Source organism: Grus americana, chromosome 18 (assembly GCF_028858705.1).
Source record: "Grus americana isolate bGruAme1 chromosome 18, bGruAme1.mat, whole genome shotgun sequence".
NCBI lineage: Eukaryota > Metazoa > Chordata > Aves > Gruiformes > Gruidae > Grus > Grus americana.
The window spans coordinates 13,731,190-13,754,266 of record NC_072869.1 but is presented as its reverse complement, the minus strand read 5'-3'; the positions used below and the strand labels follow the sequence as shown (position 1 = coordinate 13,754,266).

At 41.9% G+C, this 23,077-nt stretch overlaps 1 pseudogene; it reads right to left on the bottom strand.

Moving 5' to 3' along the window:
• Positions 1–2,601: 2,601 nt before the first annotated feature.
• Positions 2,602–22,661, bottom strand: LOC129214546 (myosin-1B-like; annotated as a pseudogene).
• Between the last annotated feature and the right edge of the window lie 416 nt (positions 22,662–23,077).

Sequence of the window (23,077 nt, the reverse complement as noted above, 5' to 3'; positions counted from 1 at the left end):
ACGACTCATGGTGATTGCCTCTCACAATTGAACAGCATAAAGCATTTCTCCACTGAGCACCTTTTCCCTACTTTGGTGATACAGGTACACTCCTATATGGGAGATATGTATTGTATGTATTTGATAGTCCTCACTCAGTTGTCCCAGTAAGCTATCTAGCTGTGCTTCTGTCCAACTTTACTGTCCAACATTACCTGACATTACTGTGATGCAATAGTTTGAAGAAAGGATTGGTTTTCTTAGCCCTTTGCATGAAATTCCTTGAACTTTGCCTGGAATCACTTAGGAGTGTATGTGACGTTGGCGAGGACTTGGCCTGTGTTGAGAACTGGTCATGGAGCAGGAGGGCATGCACATAGGAAAAGAGGGGTAAGGGTATGTTCTTAGCTAGGAGGATAGAGATTTTTTGCCACCTTAGAAAGTTTCTGTTGTGATGCAGAAATTGGCCAGTGTTGGCTCTGTTCAACTTCCAGCTTACTTCTCCCTTATCATATCCTTCAGTACTCCAGCTGGGCTGTCTTTGCCCTGTCTTTACCATCAGGTTTTGGGTCAGTGAGGTTCCTGAAGATGATCAGTGCGATTCCTCAACCATGAGGTGCACAACATTGTCAATCATAGAATCATAGAATATCTTGAGTTGGAAGGGACCCAATAGGATCATTGAGTCCAAATCCCTGCTCCTCACAGGACTACCTAAAACTAAACCGTATGACTTAAGAGTGTTGTCCAGATGCTCCTTGAACTCTGACAGGCTTGGTGCAGTGACCACTGCCCTGGGGAGCCTGTTCCAGTGACTGACCACCCAAAAGTGAAGAACCTTTTCATATGTCCATCTGAACTTCCCCTGATGCAGCTTCATTCCATTTCCTCATGTCACTGGATTTGGGGATTGTCAATGGATTTGGGGATCTTTTTGAGGGGTATCTCCTGTAAAGATTAGTGTGGGTGTGTGGCTGACCTCTCTCCTTTACTGCCAGATGAGGAAAGCAGTATTCTGTACCTGAAAGAATGTGGGGAATATAAAAAACCTGAAGAGTATGTTTGCTTTTCACAGAAACTCTTTTGCAGGTCTCCCTACAGCAAGCATGCATGCAGGGAATAGGGAAATGAAGCAGCGAGATGAGATAAACTCTTCAACTGGTGTCTACTCTGCGTCAGAATATAACAGGTGAATCTCACCCAGAAGATGTGTTTCATTATGAAACAATGTTTGATTTCTATTGAAGGCAGTTTTTAAATATAAGTACAACAACAGAAGTACAAGATCTCGATCCACTGTGGGTAGTTGCTGCACCTTTTACATTCTAAAATTTTATATCCATCAGTTTTTAGGGTAAAAAATTTCATTAGTGTCTAAAAAGGTAATTTAAGTAGACACTGTGTATACTTTCTTTTGAATTGAATCAACCTGTTATCACTTATGAGATTTTTATCTTGCACTTAAATATTTGCTTCTAATACTGCTACTTAGCAAAATCAATGGTACATTGTGACCTCCTCTTGTTTCACAAACAGCTTGCTGGAGAAATACAAAACCCCACTATCATGTTTGATCTTCAGTCTGTAAGAGGAAAGTCAACATGAGAACACAATTTCCAGAGTTATTTCTCTTTTTTATGATATAGAAATACATATCCATATTCAAATCCAGTCTCTGGTAAGTGTAGCAGGCTTTCCTGATACCATACTAATACCTCACTAGAAACAGTTATCATTCTTGAAAGTGATTTTCGCTTAAACTTGCTCTTTTTATCCATGACATTACTTCTTTACACTATATTGTATCTAGAATGAAAAAAAGAAAACACTCCATCACCTTTACTTGTCTTAATATATGTTCAATCATCTTTCAGTTGTTCATAAAATACTCAGTTTTACGTATGCCCAGGAGTCTGCAATCTTAGCTATTCTTCTTTTAACTGTGGATTCTTGTCACTCACCCCACCTGTGAACTGGCTATCATTTTGTGCAATGTATGAAACAAAATAGCTTCAGAGAGAGAGAGTGAAGATCTCTTCATGCCACTACCTCATCATCTTTTTTTGACTGCTTGTCAATGCTTGGAGTGAACTTCAGTCTCCTGAACCAAATCAGAAATTTGAGTTTCTCACACCCTTAAACCTAACCAAATAAGCAACATTTTTCACTAAATAAAAATAATATATATTTTTAAAAACCCCACACTGAAGGAATCTCTTTGCCTTTTCTTTTCATTTTTTTGTTTGTTTTTTGTTGTTTTTTTCCCTAAGAATTCATCAAAATAACTTGAAAGAATGTAGTCTTAGTCTGTCAAAGAAATGCATAGTTCTCATTGCAAGATGAATAGAAAATCCATGTAATTGTTATTATTCCCCATGCATCTTTAAAAATGTAAATGTAAAAATTTATTGCTGTTTAATGTACTTTCAAATGTGACCATGAACTGTGTACATGTACTCCAAAATAATGAACGCTAGAATAAATAAAGCATACTAATCACTGTTCATATGCAAAGGTCTACACTGTCTTTATTACCTAGACATAAATGATAATTACAGAAGAAAGCAACACAGAGATTTACATTTTATGCATGCCTTAGGTCACTTTTTGGCTTTGAGATCCTCATTCCTCCTCTTCTATCTTCTTATGAAACTCCCGGCTTTTCACGCAGAGCTTGTTGACCTGTGACTCTGCAATGTCAGCCCGCTCCTCAGCTTCCTCCAGTTCATGCTGGATCTTGCGGAATTTGGAGAGGTTGACATTGGACAGCTCCTCCTGTGCGGGCAGAGGTTGTTGTGAAAACAAAAGGCAGCGTGTGGTCATCATGTATGATGAGGCTTTGGGCAACGTGGTCTAGTGGAGGGTGTCCCTGCCCGTAGCAGGGGGGTTGGAACTAGATGATCTTTAAGGTCCCTTCCAACCCAAACCATTCTATGATTCAATGATTTACTATCTGAAAACTGGGCAAACCAAAATTTAAATGCCACAGCTGGGCAAGCAGGGCAGCTTCAAAACCAAAGTAAGAAGCTACTCAGGGCATTAAGTGTGCCAGAAGAGAAAAGAAAATTGGAGTGTCAGAAAGGCCATGGCCACATTAAACACAGCACGGTCTAGGCAGAGTCCTGAATAGAGAGACTAGCAGCTACGTCTGAAACCCAGGGTAGAGTAGGAAGGAAGAAATAGAAGCAGGAAGAGAGGCTTAGAGCAAAACAAACAGAGCTGGGGAAGTATAGTTCCTCCCAAAACAAGCAATTCTTACTCTTACATTCCCCACTGTCTTGTAGCAGAAAATGCATTAAAACAGTCAAGGTTTCAAAAAGTTGGACAGAAGAACACACCAGCACAGATTTCCACCTCCACCAGAAGGAAGTCTGGCTTTGGTCAGTGATACTTACAGCCTCCTCAGCTTGCCTCTTGTAGGACTTCACTTTCATTTGCAGCTTGTCCACTAGATCTTGGAGTCTGAGAACATTCTTCCGGTCTTCCTCAGACTACAGGGAATGGTAAGTAACAGAAACCCTTGTTTGCCTCTTTCTGTAAAGTTCATAAATGTAAAACAGAGGGAGTAACATTCCTTATGGATCATTGCTGTCCAGAAGGACAGATGTCAAAATCCTGTTTACTGTGTCATTGATTGAGGTACAGAAAGAAAGACCCTCTGGAAGGCAATGTGACAACATTTTGACTTCCTGGAAGAAAAGTGTGTCAACACAGAAAAGCCTCCTGCCTTACCTGGTAGGTCAGCTCCTTCACCCTCCTCTCGTACTTGCGCACACCCTTCACGGCTTCAGCGCTGCGCTTCTGCTCAGCATCCACCTCCCCTTCCAGCTCCCGCACCTGCAATGAGAAGACCATCTTTGGAGCTTCCCTGGTGATTACCTATGTGCCACGTTCACTCATCCACAAATAAAAGCCCTACGCACTCTGGCCTCCAGCTTCTGGATTTGCTTCTTGCCTCCTTTCAGTGCCAACTGCTCAGCCTCATCCAGACGGTGCTGCAGGTTCTTCACCGTCTGGTCCAGGTTCTTCTTCATCCTCTCCAGGTGGGTACTGGTGTCCTGCTCCTTCTTCAGCTCTTCTGCCATCATGGCTGCCTGATGAGAGAAAAGGATCAGAGCCATTTTGGGGCTGGAGACAGTTTGAGGGAGAATCCATCCACCATCAGCACTGAAAGCAGGCCCCAGCTCACATCAGTGATGGCCTTCTTGGCCTTCTCTTCAGCATTGCGGGCTTCCTGGACTGTTTCTTCCATTTCACTCTGAATTTGGGCAATGTCTTTTTCCAGCTTCTTCTTGGTGTTGATCAAGCTGGTGTTCTGTGCAAAGAGCATCAACATCACAATTTGGGGGTTTTTTTAGCTTGCAAAATCCTATCAAGAACATTGCATAAATGATATTTAATATAATTTGTGCCATCAGGTCACATGGGATTCTGTTCTAAAGGAGCTGCTGTGGTACTGTTAGTTTCTCAGCCGTGATATGCTTCCAAATTCCCGGAACATCCTCCATAAAGTCTTTCCTCACAGTTTCACAGCAAACAGAGAAGGAATTTAGACTTATAAAGAAAAAAGACATAGTCTTTCCTTACCATTTTCAATCTAGAGTCAGTAAATATTTTAAATGGTGCTATAGAATACTTTTAATGACATTGATAAATGATGTTAATGACAGTATTAGTGTATTCCTGTTTTGTTAATGATCAACCTACATTTGACTTTAGAGTCTCAAATGTAGATGTAAAAGCTGTTGAACTTAAGTCGTAGAGTAAGAACCTCACATATCTCATAGTATTTATTACTTTTAAGGTGTCTGCACTGTAGTCTAGAGAAATTCAGATTATATCTGCAGCTGAAAAGGCACTTTTAATATTTGTTATCCATACTGTGAAAACTACAATGCATTTTACAAAATACTGTTACAGTTCAAACAGTCTTCCATTATTTTATATGTATGGAGCAAAAGTATAAATACTAAATATATTTATACACTGACCTGGGTGTGGAGGAGCTGCACACGTTCAGTGGCATCCAGAAGCTCCTGCTCAGCCACTTTCCTCAACCGCTCCGTCTGCTCCAGGGCTGCCCGTAGCTCCTCAACTTCAGCCTGCAACAGGTTTGCTCTGCGCTCCACCATGGCCACCTGCTCCTTCAGGTCCTCCTGGGTCCTGAGAGCATCATCCAAGTGTATCTGCATGTCCTGGTAAGAGAGATGAGACAGATTGTGGATGTATTTTTCCTATTTTTACATTGGTATAGAACAGGAAAATTTTTAGCTGTGTCAGAAACCAGTCAGCACATATTTAGTTGTGCCATACCTTGAGCACTGCCTGTGTGTTTCTCAGGTTCTTTTGTGCCTCTGCAGCCACGCGGTTGGCATGGCTCAGCTGGATCTCCATTTCATTCAGGTCTCCCTCCATCTTCTTCTTCAGCCGCAGGGCTTCATTCCTGCTCCTGATCTCAGCGTCCAGGGTGCTCTGCATGAACTCCACAATTCTGAGGTGGTTTCTCTTCATCTGGTCAATCTCCTCATCTTTCTCTGCTATCTTCCTGTCAATCTCAGACTTCACCTGGTTGAGCTCAAGCTGGAGGCGCAGGATCTTCCCTTCTTCATGTTCAAGGGAAGCCTGAAAACCAGGAAAAACCCAGATAATTATATAAGTAACAATGTCAGTAACTTCACACGAACTATTCTCTTGAAGAATAATGTACGGCATGAGGTCTGAGACTGCAGGAAAGGAAAAAAAAAAAAAGATTGCCGTGTATCCACAGACTTAAATGGTGTCCCAAATCCTATGATGCCTGTGCCTGGAGTTTATTGTCAATGCATATAATTTCATAAATGGTATCTCAGGTTGCTAAACTGCATTGTAAGTAAACAATTAAGAACAGAAGGCTGCACCTCAGCTTCCTCCAGAGCAGCCTGGATTTCAGATTTCTCCTGCTCAATCTGCTTCTTGACTTTCTCCAGCTCATGGATCGTCTTTCCTCCCTCGGCAATCTGCTCCGTCAGGTCGGAAATCTCCTCTGTGGGAACAAAGACCAAACGCCTGGTCAGGCACAGAGCAGAATGGGAAGGGCCCTGTCGCACCAAGGTGACAGGCATCTTTGCCGACCTGCAGGCAAGGACCCATGTGGAGCGGTGGGTGGTGGTGGATAGTGAGAAAGCCCGGCCGGGAGCAGAGGGCCAGGGACTTACGCTGCAAGTTCTTGTTCTCACGCTTCAGCGTTTCCAGGTGGTCCAAGGACTCCTCATAGGCATTCTTCATCTTAAACAGCTCCGTGCTGAGAGCGCGAGACTCCTTCTGGGAGGCTTCCAGCTCAGCCTGCGTTTCCTCATACTTCTGCTTCCACTCTGCCAGGATCTGAAGAGAAATGGGCCGTGAGTATGGACGTGGCAATCAGGAGGGGATGCTCTGCCCAGGAGCCCCAAGGCTGGAGCCCAGAAGACCTTGTCAAAGTTCTTCTGCTTCTTATCCAGAGCCGCGCAGGCAGCATTCGCTCGCTCCACGTCAATCATCAGGTCCTCCACTTCGTTCTGCAGCCTCTGCTTTGTCTTTTCCAGGGAAGCACATTTGGCATTGATGGCTTCGACGTGTTCCTCTGCATCCTGCAGCCGCTGTGCCAGCTTCTTCCTGGGAGGAGATAAGCACAGCTCATGGTTTGAGAGCAAAGAGGAGGCTGTGGCTTGTGGCTGATGGGCTTTTCACAACAGGACGGTTTATCACTTCTTTGAGTATGTATGCTATGCACAGACAGTGCCAGTCCTCTCCCAGTAAGTCACTGTTTTCCCAGTTCTGATTCCCAGGCTTGAACAACCACTGTGCCTTCTGCATGTACTGTCCAAAGGTTTTCTGTACCATTCTCTGGGTCAGGGGGATATTTTCCTCTACATTTCATAAGCCACACACTTTGGAGGATATACTTTCCCTCAGCCCTTACCCTGCCCCAAAGCACAGCTTTAACTTTTTAGGCCAATATCACAGTTGTGTCTTCAAATTTTCCTTGTTAGTCTACCCCTTTTTTTCTCTTCCTCACTTTCCCAACGTACTTGGCCTCCTCCAGCTCCTCCGTGCGCTGAATAGCATCCGTCTCGTATTTGGTTCTCCACTGGGCCACTTCACTGTTGGCCTTGGACAGGGCACGCTGCAGCTCCCCCTTGGCTTCCTGCTCCTCCTCATATTGTTCCCGGAGCAAGTCACAGTCGTGGCGAGCAGACTGCAAGGCGTGGGCCAGGGCGTTCTTGGCCTGGGGGGGCAAGAGCGAGATTGGGACAAGGGATGGTAATATCCTGGGAAATCTCTTGTAATGGATTAATTTAACACTGTGAACATGACTGCTGGGAGGGTGTGGGTGTTTGCAGTGAAGGACAGATGTAAGTCTGGAGGACAAAATCCACTAATCGCACTCCCTGCAGAAATGAAAATCTTCTCCCAGTATTGCTTGTGCTAAGCAGACCCTGTCCTCACCAGGCAGTGTGAAGTTAAGAGCGTTTTCAGTGGCCAGCTGTAGGAACTATGATCACCTTTATCTCTTCCTCTAATTGTCTCTTGAGTTCCTCGATCTGTTGGGTGAAAGCCTGCTTGCCTCTAGACAGCTGAGAAATCAGAGCATCTTTCTCCTCCACCTGGCGCGAATATTCACCTAGGAAAACACACAAAAAGGAAATATTTTCCTTGTCATTCGTGGCCCAAACAAACTGGTTTTGGAAGCTCTCCCATTCCACAGCACAGAGGAGGCTCTCTCACCTGATTCTGTCTGCAGGCGAGCCCTTTGAGCACTGAGGTCATTGATCATGCGCTGGTGCTCTTCTTCCTTTGTCTTAATCTCACTCAGCTGGTCTTCCAGTGTGCGACACATCTTCTCCAGATTTGCCTGTGGAGATCACAGAGAATGAAAGAAGATTAGTGTATGGTTGCCTCCTTCTTAGGAACTGCATGATTCTCACCAGAAAAATGTCATCAGCCGTGCAAGCTCTATACGGCTCATTGGGGTTAGAAAGTTAGAAATACAGTTCTACACAGAGACAGAGAGTTATATTGTAACATGATCATATTTTAAAAAGATATGTTTCAACATTATTTATTTTCAAGTTGTTTTCAGTATATTTTTCAATACCTTGGCTTTGGAGACGGACTCCATGTTACTGGCCAAGTCGTCAATCTCCATCTTCAGCTCACTCTTCTCCTTCTCCAGCTTCTGCTTCACTCGTTGCAGGTTGTCGATCTGCTCCCCAAGCTCAGCTGTGCTGTCCGCGTGCTTCTTCCGCAGGGCGGCAGCCGTGGCTTCGTGCTGCAGCGTGGCCTCCTCGAGGTCGCGACGCATCTTCTGAAATTCTGCCTCACGCTTCTTGTTCATCTCGATCTGAGCTGCGGTAGCTCCTCCTGCTTCTTCCAGGCGCTCGCTGATCTCCTCTAGCTCCCTGGAGAGGTCAGCCCGATGCTTCTCTGCTTTTGCCCGAGACGTTCGCTCAGCCTCAATTTCCTCCTCCAGTTCCTCAATACGAGCCTGGGGAACATTAGGGACCCTTCACACCCATGCCCTCCTCCTGCCTCACCTGAGACTGGGGGAAAGAGGAGAAGGGACAGAGACTTGCCTGCAGCTCCTTGATCTTCTTCTGTGATTGCATGCCCAGGGCTTGCTCATCCTCAATTTTGCTCTGGATCTGGCTGATTTCAAAGTCTTTCCTTTAGGCAAAGCAAACCATGTTAGAGCTCAAAAGGAAAAGACAAGTGCACCAGCCCAGCACTCGGGTGCCCCACAGCCACGCTTACTTCTTCAGTTTTTCATCCAGCTGCTGCTTATCGTTTTCCAAATCCATTATGCTGTCCTGGGCCATCTTCAGGTCTCCTTCGAGCTTCCTCTTAGCTCTCTCAAGGTCCATGCGCAGTTTCTTCTCCTGCTCCAGGGACCCTTCCAGCTAAAAAGAGCAAGACCATCAGTGCTCTGCCAGCCAGGTCTAACTCCATACCTGTCCTCTTCTTGCTGTATGCCTGTGTGCTTACGTCGTCCACTTGCTGCTCCAGCTTGGTTTTAGCTTTGGTCAGCGTATTGACTTTGTCCTCTTCTGCCTGCAGGTCATCCAGTGTCTGCTGATGGGCCTCTTGGAGAGACTTCTTCTCTTTTGTCAGCTTGGCGATGGTCTCGTCCAGGGCTGCCATCTCCTCTGTGAGGTTTTTCACCTTTGAGAAGAAGGGAGCACGTGTAAATAAGGGCAGTAGATACAGAAGTCATGTAACATCACAGTGCTCTTTTCTGGAGTGAGAGTGACAGGTTCTGCCTTGTACCTTGTTTTCGGTGGCATGTTTTTCCTTCTCCACCTTGGCCAGTGTTAACTCAAGGTCATCAATATCTTTCTTCAGCTCTGAACATTCATCCTCCAGTTTCCTCTTCTTGGCTGTCAGCTCAGCGTTCATCTCTTCTTCATCTTCTGCTCTCTCTGTCAGCTCCTTAATTTTGGCTTCCAGCTGGATTTTGGTTTTGATGAGCTGGTCACATCTTTCCTCAGCATCAGCCAAACCATCAGCTTCCTACACATGATTCATAAAACAGTTTTCAAATAATTATTTTTTCTTATGGATTTTCAAAAAAGGAATTATTATTTTCAAAGAGCTTTATGATGTTCTTTTTGTAGTTAAAACTCATTGGTATAAGAGCATTGATTTGTTTTGGACTGCCTCCAGCCCAGAAAATAAGGGAATATATTGTCACACTATAAATAGAGGCTCTGAGCATTTTTTTTTTTAACTCTTTAATTGCTCATGGAATTCCAACATTAATTTGAAGATAGAGCCTGAAATCAGACATGGCAGTATCTCCCTTGTATCTTTTCATCATTTTACTCTGTTGCATTTGACTGGACTGGAAACTGGCATAGATTTCTACTGAAGAGAAACATCTAGGCAGATTTTTTAGCATACAGTATTTAAAACCTGAATGCTAAAAATTCCAACATTCAGATGAAAAAATAATATTACAGCTCTCCCCAAAAGATTTACTGAGCATGAATTTAATTTCTAGTTTTGGTAAAATTTTGTGTTATGATCACTGTTAGAAAGGCAGTAGTTGAATCAGGCACATTTCTATCCCCCGTGGTCAAGAAGAACAGTTTAGAAAGGAGACTGGTGTTTACCAGGGGCTGTATCAGTTACCCGAATTTACATGCATTCTAAGATGCAAGTTACTAAGAAGTAACTTATTTTCTACATACTGCTTTTCTTTTCCTCTTTCTTCTAGTGAAAAGCAATGATACCATCCAGGCAGAAGACTTTTTATAGCTCAGCAAGATAGTTAGGTTGGGGTTTGTCTCATCTAGATTTAGATATCTGCCATGATATCAAGATCCAGTCCATTCAACCAAAATTTTATATTTTTGGATGAATTGTATCATATTCAGAAAGGATTATTTTCTCATTGCTGAAGACGAAGAGAACCTGAGGCTGCTAGCTCAGATGTAGACTTTTAGGCTGTACATATCAAAATGGGGTCAGATTAATCCTAATCCTTGCTAGTAAAGACGGTTTTAAGGGGGTTATTGTTGCTACCTTTTTATTTCCAGGGAAAAAGGGGAGAACTCCACTTTCATCACCGTTTTTCCTGAAGAGCCAGGGACCATAAATGCTAGAGAAATGCCTGACACTCTCAGCCCCTCCTACTCCACCTGAATTCACTTCTGATTCTCTAAATAAAAGGTGTTAACAAGACCTCCAGATTAACGTCATTGATCAGATGATAACATATCAAAATTATATAGCATATAAAGTTGTATGAAGACATGATAATTGATACTGTAAGTTGCAGTGTATGATTTAAAATGTCATACTGTAAACTGTAGTATTTACTAACTGGAAATTAGTAATCAATCTCTCTTGATTTAAAAGTGTAAGGAACCAGCTGCAATAATTCATTGTGAACTTATTAATATTTGTAGATTTCAGATTAGTTTTTCTAAGTGGTTTTCCTTTGTATTTTATAAAATATGTCTATGCTTCTAAAATAAATACTGTTCTGGGATAATGTGTCTGTTGCTGATACATTTGGGATCATTTTACACAGGACATTACAAGCCAAAAACTTTAGCAATACTTACAGCCTGCACTTGGAGCTGCAGGTCATTCTTCTCCTGCAGCAGGGCCACCATTTTCTCCTCCAGCTCCTTCCTCTTTGCCTCAGACTTTGCAAGCTCTTCCTTGGTTTTCTCAAACTCTTGTTTCATGTTGGCCATCTCCTTCTCAGATTCTGCACTCTTCAGCAAGGGCTTGATCTTGAAGAACAGCTTCATCCAGGGCCAGTGCTTCACATTCATGAATGCACGAACGTTGTACTGGATGCAGAAGATGGACTCCCTGAAAGGTAATTAAAAATATGTTACATATTTTTAAATATATAATACATTTTTAATCATATGTATTGATATGTATAACATGAAGTTCTACATATAATGCTTTATATAGTTCTATACATCTGTGTGTATATAAAATATTCATTATATATTTAATAATATATTAATAATATTAAGTATATTTAATATATATAAAATTATATATGTCTAAAGAAAACTCCCTAGTTTTGTCAACCTTTATAGACAGTTTTGAAGTCCAGATGTTTGGCTCACTTTCATGGCCAAAGATAAGGAACACCTTCAGAAGGTGACTTGGCCCCTTTCATGAAAGTTATCCAAGGGAAGCAGATACTTCTCTTGTGCTACAAAAATGTGCTTCTCATCTTGGATTATAATGGTAATAATTAGCTTAGACTAAATATCTGCTTTCTGGACATATATGTAACGTAGCCATTTACTGAATTTAGCAAAAATTAGTACAAAGAGTGATTTAGGAAAAAAAAAAATCATCATTTTTAACTTACATCAGGATTTTATACTGTTTCATCTACTGCCAGTGTATACTCTGAAATACATCCATATTGGTAAACTGAATTAATGATAAATAAATGAGATTTGGTGTGAAGCAGCTTATTTTCAGTTTTGTTCATGTCTTTGGAATCTGATGAGAATTGGCCCAGCAGGCCATATAAGTATCTACCTCCTCTCCATCATTTTCTTGAACTCCACTCTCATCAGGTAACCTCTGCACATGGCCTGTGTGCGGGTGATGAGCTGTGCCAGCTTCTCATCCCTCATCTCCTCCAGGAGTCCCAGCAGCCCAGCTTTGAAGAACACCTTGAGAATGAGAATGTTGCAATACATAAGTGTCAGGTATTGCAAGCACACCACATCTGTCAAGCAGCATTTGTACCTTGGTGTGGCCAAATTTGTACTGGGTGTGGTCCACATCGATTGACCCAAGGAGCTTCTCAGAAGCCTTCTTGCTATCAATGAACTGTCCCTCTGGGATAGCGCTGGCATTAAGCACCTTGTACCTATGGGAGGAAGTAAATATGAAGAAGGTCAGATTCCTGAAAGCTCAATCAAACCTGTGCCAACTGATGCCATTGTTAAGATTTTCTGAAGGGGCATGAAGAGTGGAAGAGAGGTGAATAAGTCTGAATTCTGTCCTGTTGTTTAGAAATCACATTTTCATGGCTAAACATGTTTTTAGGAAAAACCTTGCACTTTCCTTAGTCCAGAAATTCTTGACACATAATGGGTACTGATTTCCATTGGGTAACGCTGACATCTTTCACATGGCCTGTTATCTAATGCCTTATCTCCAAATGAGAACTTTATGTGCAACAAATTATGTGGAGAGAGGAAGTAATAGTGGCAGTACAGACTATGTGAGTATCTTCCAGCTGATAAGAAGCAGCAGCAAGATCTCTTTATTTTATTTGGTTTTCCAACAAGTTAGTCTAGAATATCTTGTATTTTCTTTATTAACTTTTCTGTGCTGATGGCTGCAAGTCATCTTACTTTGCTACCCAGAAGTTAACAAAGTCTAAACTAATCGACTTCAATTCTGGACAGTTAATTAAAAATACTTTATCCCATACTAGAATATGAATCAAGGACAGGAATAATTGCCTTTTGAAAATTCCTGTTCTTCTCATTAGCTATAGAAAGACTCTGGATGACTAACTTTTGGACAACTGACTTTTGTATGCCTAAACGTAGGTACAATAAACCCCTGCCATAACACCCACGGTAGTTAAAACAATTAGGAAGTGCAAATTATTCAGCATTGGTGGATATGGTGGAGGGTGGATGACATGGAATCTGACCTCTGTTTAAAATCTGCATAGAGTATTCTGCTGGGGAATCCCTTCCTGCAAATTCTAATCCCTTCCAGCACGCCGTTACACCGCAGCTGATGCAGCACCAGCTCATGCTCCATGGCACCTAATAAATGACATAATGAATTGGTACTTCATTGTACTGCACAGAGAAGAACAGATTTATCACATCTTTGAACGTTAACAACTTACCAGGTGTTTTTGTTTCATTAGGAATAAGGCATCGCACAAAATGGGGATGTGTGCTTCGGAGATTGCTCATCAGCTTGTTTAAATTTTCCTTAAGAACAAGAGCAAAGACTTGGGTTTAAAAATGTCACTTACACAATCTCAATATTATATGGAGTAAAAACACTGCGTGATCAGTATTTTTTTTTTTTTACAGAGCTTTTGGACATTTCTGAAAGAATACCTCTAAGGATTCAATGAGACTCCTTCTTTAGTAAGAAGCACGTGGCTTTATCCTTCCTGAACATAAAGACTTTGTATATTAGATAAATCTAAAGCTTTCTGAAATGAATTTTGATATTTTTTTCACAATGCAGTAATATTTATAATGATTATTCTACAATACCCGGAAAAGAGCCGAGACAGTCTGGAAAGAAGAACCCTTCTTCTTGCCGCCCTTCTTGCCACTGCCACCACTCTCTAAACAATAATATTGTTTGAAAAAGAAATGAACAACAAAAGCACGCAGTTAGAATCTGAAGGACTTTGTGTGTTTGTCTTAAAAAAATAGAAAATGCAATAATATGATAAAAATTTGTAAATGCATACAGTGTTTAAAGTTACAGTGGGAGACTTGATTTTTTCAGATGATAGCAGAATGAAATCTAATAAATTCAAGCTGAAGTTAAGAAAATGCAAACAGAAAGTAAAATGTAACATTTTGTATAGTAAGATATTTAAGGAATTAAATAAATCGCTAGTGAATACACCAAATGCAGTCTTTATGTATCTTTACATCTAAGGGTATGCATAAATTTAGCAGCATGTTGATACATTTTATTGTGTTCCCTGAAGTATTTGGGCATGCCCCTTATTGCAGAAATCTGGTTTGGCAGCTAGCCTGTGTTAATGTTGTAGTACAGCTGCCTGGTCTTAAAGCCTACAGATCTATTAAGGTCTACAGGGAAATGTAATATCCTTTATTAGTCTGAGTGACTGAGTTCCAACAAGTAGATGAGGTTTTGGTTTTCAATTTTTGAAATATAAATATTATTGCAAAATAGTATTACAAGATTTTTTCCTGTAAATTATAGCAGAACTGATTTCAAAGAAATCACCTGCTTCTGCCCCACCAACAGAGGCAAAGAGTAAAGCCAGTGTCTTCAGGGATGATTTCTGGTACAGCCCAACAACAGTTTCATTCAAGGGATCCTTGTTCTTCTCAAGCCAGCCAGTGATGTTGTAGTCCACCGTGCCAGCGTAGTGCACCAAGGAGAAGTGTGCCTCAGCCTTGCCTTTGGCAGGCTTGGGCTTCTGGAAGTTGCTGGACTTGCCCAGATGCTGGTCATAGAGCTTGTTCTTGAAAGAGGTGTCAGTTGCCTTGGGGAACATGCATTCCTCTTCCAGGATGGAGAAGATGCCCATGGGCTGGAAGAAATAGCAACGTGTGAAGAAAGCAAGCATGGAAGCAAGAAGCAGAGAGAATGTATATGAGAGAGGGAAATGGAAGATAAAAATTATACAAAAAACTCTCCTTAGAAAGTGTAATCTTATGTTTTTCCAAAAAGGGCATTTTGTTAGTGAGTATGCCATCAGTTATGTGAAAACAAGCTCACCCATAAGTCTCAGGATTGTGATGTAATAAAGATTTAGCATGTAGAAATTCACTGTGTGCATGTTAGTTGAATATTGAAAGCAAAATGAATTCAGATGTAAGGGCTAACACTTCCTAAATGCTTTTTCTTGGAAACAAGATAGAAAATTTCTTTAAACATATTAAAATAGAAGTTGCGCAGTGTATTAACCACTCAGCACACATTTAAACAATACACCCATGAACTCAAGAAAAGGGACTAGGACTGAAATTTTTGCCCCACGTGAATCGTATGTACTACAGATTGTATGTACTGCAGATTAGTACTACTAATCACCTGCATGACAGAATCCCACAAGCAGTGAAATGACAAATGAAAACATGTATGAAATTCTTCCAGCCCAGAAAAAATCATGTTATGTGCTGTATTAAGTGTGAGTGCCACACATTAGAGTGGTCTAATTTGAACACAGAAGATTCCTTTTACATTTTACATCTGGAAAACTATTAAGTGTGTAGGTCCCAAGAACCTTCTCAATGAGCTCAATGCAGGCAGCCAGGTCCATCCCAAAGTCAATGAACTCCCATTCAATTCCTTCCTTCTTGTACTCCTCCTGCTCCAGCACGAACATGTGGTGGTTGAAGAACTGTTGCAGTTTCTCATTGGTGAAGTTGATGCACGGCTGCTCCAGGCTGTTGAACTGCAGAATGCAAAGAGATTTATTTGTGATGTTCAGTTCCAGGAACACTTTTCATCTTCCAATAGGTTTTATTTTCAACCCATTAAGGTCTCCATGATTGGGATCTTGAATTTCTAGTCATGAGACTGGGCAGGTGACTGGCATATTCCATCCTCTGAAATATCTACTCTTTCAGGCCCTGGCACTATCTCAACATATATCTGAGTTCTGGAAAGAGTTGCAGAGCTTAGTTCAAGTCCATCTGTTTGAATTTGTCTACACAGCCCCAAGCATTCAGAGGGAACCTGGCTTCAGCATTAACAAAATCTTCCTTCAAGATGGCATATTTTAACTTCCTCAAAATCTGTCTCCGCTATTACCTATCAGTTATTAAAAATTTTCATATCAGTTTTCAATGCAATTTTCACTTTGACATGCAACAACAGACATCTGTAAAAACCTGTAGTCCTTGTGGAATAATACATACGATGAGAACGATACCTACATAACATTTCTACAGAATGTCACAATTCTCCAATAAATAAAAACAATCCTGCCCCTTCCAGGAAACTTGTACGAAGATCCTCCTCTTACATCAAAGATCTCAAAGCCAGCAATGTCCAGGACACCAATGAAGTACTGTCTGGGCTGCTTTGTATCCAGCTGTTGGTTGATGCGAACAACCATCCACAGGAACATCTTCTCAAAGACAGATTTTGCCAGAGCACCCACTGAATTGTATACCTAAAGAAAAGTAACAGAAAAGTTGTCATCGAGAGCAAAAGAGGAAGTTCAAAGTTTTTAATTCATGTCATTTGTTTTCTATCATAACTTGTTTCTTACCTGCTGCACAGTTTGACCCTTGGTCACATACTCATTCCCAACCTTGACTCGGGGGTAGCAGAGGGCCTTGAGCAGATCTGCTGAGTTCAGACCCATCAGATAGGCCGCCTTGTCAGCAACTAAGGAAACAAGCATACAGCAGGATCAAGTATTAGCTCTCCTGTAAACATATCTTGTAGTAATTCAGAATCATTTCTGCAGAAGCCACATATACTTTAAGTCACATACTTGATTTACTGATTTTTCCCATAATTTAGATGATTTGTAAACATAAACATTCTACCAAATTATTTTACAATGAACATGCAAATTTTGAAACAAGTGACTAGAGAGACAAAAGAGCAAAGGGCCATGAAAATGGCAGGTCAAACAAATGACTATTTCTGAATAAAGAGAAAAGGAAACTAGTTGGTAGTGAAATACACTGTACTGAAAAATATAGTCAGTGAAACTCTACTGCTGTGAGAGAGAGATTAGTGAACTATTATGCCAAAAGATGAATTGGCTATCTCATACAACTTTCATAGTGGGACCACATTCTCCCTAAGCATAAATATACCTATGATATAAATATGATCAGAGGGCAGGAGCACCTCCCCTATGAAGACAGGCTGAGAGAGTTGGGGTTGTTCAGCCTGGAGAAGAGAAGGCTCTGGGGAGACCTTACAGCACCTTGCAGTACTTAAAATGGCGTACAAGAAAGCTGGAGAGGGACTTTTGATAAGGACATGGAGTGACAGGACAAGGGGCAATGGCGTTAAGCTGAAGGAGGGGAGATTTAGATTAGATATAAGGAAGAAATTCTTCCCTGTGAGGGTGGTGAGGCACTGGAACAGGTTGCCCAGAGAAGCTGTGGCTGCCCCTGTATCCCTGGAAGTGTTCAAGGCCAGGTTGGATGGGGCTTTGGGCAACCTGGTCTTAGTGGAGGGTGTCCCTGCCCATGGCAGGGGGTTGGAATTAGACGGGCTTTAAGGTCCCTTCCAACCCAAACCATTCTGTGATTCTATGACGATATGATAACACATATAGGTCTTCTCCAGCTCTCATTTTCTCTGAATCTAGACTATTAAATACAGTAGAGCACTGGATATACTCTGTGATCACTTTCCATTTTGCTATCTGTCTTTTCTCAAAGTGAAGATGATAGCGAGCACCAGTACTATTTAGAGTCCTTTAATGTGAGAAGGCCAAACCTCACTACAGAATATATATGTACAGATGCTAATTTTGAGCTGCTTTTATTGTATATATTATTTACAACTAAGTATTTAATGTATATTTATCAGTGGAGAGAGTAAGATATGAAAAAAGAACAACTTATGTTTTATATTTTGTAGAGTTATTTTTTAATAATTATTCATCTAATTCTGTTATACTTTTCTATAACTCTTTCCTTTGGTTATATTCATTCAAGGATGACAGCTATTATTTGTCACCTATTCTACTATTACTGTTCATCATTATCACACTCATTGCTATTGTATTCCTTTCAGTCATTTTCATTTATGTATTAACTTCCCTAGAAAAAAAAGATATAAACCACACACACTAAAAACCAACTCAAGAAAAAAATCCCTTAAAAACTGCAAATAACTCTGGTTTCATGGAAATATGCCCATGAATTTTTAAAGGAATGCACATTTGAACAATTCTAGGCAAAGCAAATGCTATAGGCATATCTTAGATGCCTATTTTTCAAACAGAAGTCCTGGAGACATGCAGAGACTCTACAGAAAATGTAGAACATATGAGCCACAGCTGCAGTATTAACTGATGTTCCTTTTTAACCCCCTGTGTAAAATGAAGTAGCACAATGCTCTCAGTTCAAGCATCGTGAATTGTCTCCAGAATACAGGCTTTGGGGCAGAGCAGCTTCCAGCTTCTGGCTTCTTGTCACCTGGAAACACCACCATTAGGAGGTGACTAGAGCTGATGGTAGATGATAGTAGCTACCTGGGTGGATAAAACTGAAGTCAGTGAGCAGAGTGGCTCCTGGTTCTGTGCCACATCTGGGAAGCTGCCATTCAGTCTAGCCGCAAAGCTTGCTTTTCTGCTGCCTGACTCCTACTGTGTCAGCCAATGGAAGTGTGCTTTAGGATTCACTGGACCTTATACTATTATTTTGCATAGTTCAAAATAATCTGCATCTTCCGCTGAGTTGTGTTCGTCCAGCAAAGTCTTCTGGTAAGGACACGCTTGTATCTGGCGAAATGCGCAGGCTGAGTCAATGATTCTGACCCTGAATTACTGCCTGTGTTAGCAAGTGTTCCGGTATATACTGTGCTCTGGTTTATATCATGCTGGTACCTTCTGTGCCATCTGGCTCTGCCTGCTCCTCACGCTGCTTCTGCTTAAACTTCAGGTTGCCATAGTGCATGACAGCTCCCGTCAGCTTGTAAATGGCTGTCTTCTCATCAGGAGTGAAGCCCAGGATGTCAATGGCACTCTAACAAAAGAATCGCTAGAGTAAGTACCATGCCTGCTGAAGGTCAGAGCCTGCCTAAGAAAACTTCCGTGCGTTACTTACGTCCGTGGCCATCAGCTCTTCCTGGTCGTTAATGCTGGGAACCGTGATCTCACCTTGACTCACATACTGATAGTCATACGGATTGGTGGTGATCAGCAACATCTCTGAAAAGAAGGACAAAACACATACAGATCAAATGTCATTGGCATGTAAAGGAATTAAATGTTGTTTTGTGACCTTCATCTGGAGAAGTTTGTGATCCTCCCTACCAATTAGCTCCGGCTTCTTGTTGGACATGATCTGATAAAATATGTGGTAGCTTCTTTCTGCCTTGAGCTGGAAAGTGACTCTGGACTTCTCCAGCAGATCTGTCAAGGAAGGTAGGACAGAGTTAGCATAAGAACTGAGGAAGGCTGGAAGGAAAGGGATCAGGCCAGGAGGGTCGCTTACATGTTTCAATGTCAGCAGAAGCCAGTTTTCCTGTGGCACCAAAATGGATTCTGATGAATTTACCCTGAAAGAAGCAGGAAAGTCAGTTGAGATCTCTTTTATCAATCCTGACTGCAAGAATATTCGAGTCTGTGTACTGGTACAAAAAAAGTAATTTTGTCCCAGGCAACAACTTACAAAGCGTGAGGAGTTGTCGTTCCTCACCGTCTTGGCGTTACCAAAAGCCTCCAGCAGTGGGTTGGCGCTGATGATTTGATCCTCAAGTGTCCCCTGAAATAGAAATCTTATTGTCATGATATAGCTCATAAATAAATTTGACAGTTGCAGATTCCGACCCCTAGGACCGCACCTGCATTTTGCCTGATTGTTGCTGCTCCTCCTTCTTCTTCTCCCCACTCGCTGCAATTGTTGCAAAGTACTGGATGACACGCTTTGTGTTCACAGTCTTCCCTGCACCGGATTCTCCGCTGTCAAACCAAAGAGAGAAGCAGAGAGCGTGTGGTCAGGCAGGAGGTCCCCTGGCACCGGGCAGCCCTGCAGGGACCCGAGCAGGGGTGTACATACGTGATCAGGATCGACTGGTTCTCGCGGTCTGTGAAAGGGGCAGAAAGAAATAGGCTTTGCGAATGAAGTTCACAAAAAGATTGGAAATCAATGCAGTAAATGTAAGGTATGACAAGAAAAAAATTCTGCATTTTTTTCCTTTTTTTCCTTCTAAATTATTTTTTTTAAATTTCAATTCATTGTAAAGTATTTTGCACCACATTCTTACCTCTAAACATATGCACAACACTCTCGCCTCTAAATTAGAGAGATAGTGATTTTATGGATGGACTGTTCGATGGATAAGTAATTAGCTGGATTGTGCATCCAAAGAGTTACAGACAAAGGTTCAATGTCCGAACCGTTAACAAGTGGTGTTCCTCAAGGTTTTATACTGGCACAGTTCCATTAATGACATATATAGTGGGATTGAGTGCACGCACCCTCAGCAATGACACAACGCACCTTTGCAGATGACAACAAGCTGAGTGGTGCAGTTGGTACACCAGTGAGAAGGAATGCCATCTAGAGGGACCTCGACAAGCTTGAGGAGTGGGCCCATGTGAATATCAGGAAGTTCAACAAGGCCAAGTGCAAAGTCCTGCAACTGGGTTGGGGCAATCCCCAATATCAGTCCAGACTGGGGCATGACTGGCTTGAAAGCAGCCCTGCAGAGAAGGAGTTGGGGGTGCTGCCAGATGTAAAATTGGATATGAGCTGGTAATGTGCACTTGCAGCCCGTAAAGCCAATCAGATCCTGGACTGCATGAAAAGGCAGCACGAGGCAGGTGATTCTGTCCCTCTACTCCATTCTTGTGAGACCCCATCTGGAACAGCCCTTCCAGCTCTAGGGTCTCCAGTATGAGAGACATGGACCTGCTAGGGCTGGTCCAGAGGAGGGTCATGAAAATGATTTGTGGTTGGGAACACCTCTCCTATGAAGAAAGGCTGAGAGAGTTGAGTTCAGCCAGGAGAAGAGAAGGGTCTTGGGACACCTTATTGTGTCCTTTCAATATTTAAAGGGGGCTTATGAGAAAGACGGAGAGAGACTCTTAACCAGGGCCTGTAGTGACAGGACAAGGGGCAACAGTTTTAAATTGAAAGAGGGTAGATTTAGACTGGATATAAAGAAGAAATGTTTTATGATGAGGATGAAGAGCCACTGGAACAGGTTGCCCAAAGTAGTTTTGAATGCCCCATCATTGGAAATGCTCCAGGGCAGCTTGGACAGAGCTTTGAGCAAACTAATCTAGTGGAAGATGTCCCTCCCAATGCCAGAGGAAAGGACTACATGATTTTTAAAGGTCCCTTCCAGCCCAAACTGTTCTATGATTCTATGTTTCTATAATGCTTCTCTATGAACATTGAAAACCCTTGAAGGGCTGTATGTTTCTTCCCTACTGCACTCTGTGGTCTTTTGTCTCCTGCATACAAACAAAATTGTTTCTGTTTTGGTTTTGGGGTTGGGTTTTTGTTTTGTTTTGTTTTGTTTTGTTTTAAATTTCCTACTGCAGAGAGGGTATTTAGAGCAGTAGAGAAAGGGAGAGTAAGGACTCATGACAAAGGAATCCTGAGCATGGGTAATAGTTCTGAACTCAATAGCACAGAGAAAGAAAGGAATGGAAAGGTAGAAGCAAAACTGGCAGCAAAATAGAATTATTTTTCATTTTTTTCATGTCATGATTTTATCAAGACCAATCTGAACATTTGTGGTATTGATGTTTCTTGTAACCCTTGAATTAACTTCACATCGTTAGACAGAATTTTCACATCACATATGGATCTTATACCCTATTCGCTTTCATTATTTCATTACAGACATAATTATATTCCTTACTCCACCTAGTCCATTTGGCTTATCATTCTTCCTGACACACTATCTGTATCTAATACTCTTCCTTTTTAGAAATACTGACATGGAAAAATACTGCTTAAATTATCAGTGTTTAATGCTATGACTGAAATAAAACTCCAATTATGTGTGAAGAAAAAATCAACATGTTTAATAGGGAAACTCTGTGATTACTTTTTAAATGTATTTTTGATGGAATCACTCTGAGAGCCACGCACCAGTCAGCATGAACTGATAGGCGTTGTCAGAGATGGGGAAGATGTGTGGAGGGGCCTCCTGGCGCTTCTTGCCTCGGTAGGCCAACACCACCTCCGGGTTGTACACCGGCAGCCACTTGCAGGGGTTGACAGTGACGCAGAAGAGACCCGAGTAGGTCTGCGAGGAAGGGAGACAGCACGTTGGCTTCCCCTTAGCCTGGCAGAGCAGTTCCTCCTAGCTACCCAAAGGAAGACTGCTGCTGGTACTTACGTAGATCATCCAGGCTGCGTAACGCTCTTTGAGGTTGTACAGCACAGCGGGTTCGTGGAGGTGGGTCATCATGGCCATGTCCTTGATTTTATCATACTTGGGAGGGTTCATGGCAAAGACCTGATCTTCCTTCACGGTCAGGGTCTGTCAGAAGGAGGAGATCCATGTATGGCAGCTAAGATCTCAGCGTGGGAATTTAATGCTGTTCGCCAATCTTGCATTTTACCCACCTCTCCAGCTTCAGTCTTGACGGTGACCTTCCCTGATTCCTTGCTCTGGATTGTCCCTTTCACAAAGGATTCCTTAGGGTGCACCACAAAGACTGAAGTCTTGGCATCGAAAGGCTTGTTCTGAGCCTCTATTCTCTCCTTTTCTGACTTTCAGAGGTAAGGAGCTGCCTCCCCAAAGACGGCCATCTAGGAGTCTGACGACATGGCTGCACTTTATTGAGTGCAGCACGGCTCAGGGCTGAAATGGAGAGACATACCACAGTGCTGAGTGAAGGAAGAAATGCCTTTGTACCACACACCTGACTGTTCTGCTCTGCCTATTCTTATGGTCTCCCTCTCTGTCTCATCTGCTTTTCACCCTAGATATCCTTTAATTTATTCAGATCCTAAATACAATAGGTGTCTTTGATTTAGATTATTTTAACTTTCTCTCCCTTTAGATCTAGTAGTGTTTCAATAGACCACACAGAAAAATGGGATTGATTGGCACAGTATAAGAATTTTTTAAACAAAGTAGCAGAGATACCAAGGGAAGTCATCTTACTGAAATTATGAAAGCCTACTTATATCCATTCTCTCTTTCACATTTTAGACCATGTAAGTTGTATGAACTATAAAGA